This window comes from Bison bison, unplaced genomic scaffold, assembly GCF_000754665.1.
Source record: "Bison bison bison isolate TAMUID 2011002044 unplaced genomic scaffold, Bison_UMD1.0 scf7180017864537, whole genome shotgun sequence".
NCBI lineage: Eukaryota > Metazoa > Chordata > Mammalia > Artiodactyla > Bovidae > Bison > Bison bison.
Genome location: NW_011495085.1, coordinates 194590 through 195153, shown reverse-complemented (window position 1 = coordinate 195153; position 564 = coordinate 194590).

The following is a 564-nucleotide window of genomic DNA, read 5'->3' as shown; positions in this document are numbered from 1 at the left end:
TACGTCTAGGTCCCTGCACTGAACAAGTTTAGGTCATGCCCTTGTTAGATCCCCAGCACATACTCCTGAGCCCACATATCAGTCGCTGCACTCAACTAGGCTGGGCTAAGCACTTGATGAAGCCACCGGCAAATGTTCCTGAGCCAACATCTCGGACACTGCTCTGAACGAGTCTAAGTTCTGCACTTGTTAGTGGCCCAACACATACTCCTGAGCTCACATCTCAGTCCCTGCATGGAAATAGGCTGGGTCCTGCCCTTGTTCAAATCCCGCGACAAACACCCCTGAGCTTGCATCCCAGTCCCTGCACTGAACTAGGCTGGGTCCTGTCCTTCTTCTAATCCCTGACAAACACTCCTGAGCCAACATCTCCATCCCTGCACTGAACCACGATGGTTTCTGCCTCTGTTCAAGCCTCCGACAAACATTCTTGAGCCGAAAACTCACTCCCTGCCCCTGAACTAAGGTAAGTCCTCCCCTTGTTCAAACCTTCAGAAAACACTACTGAGCCCTCATCTCACGCGCTGCACTGAACAAGGCCAGGTCCTGCCCTTATTGAAATGC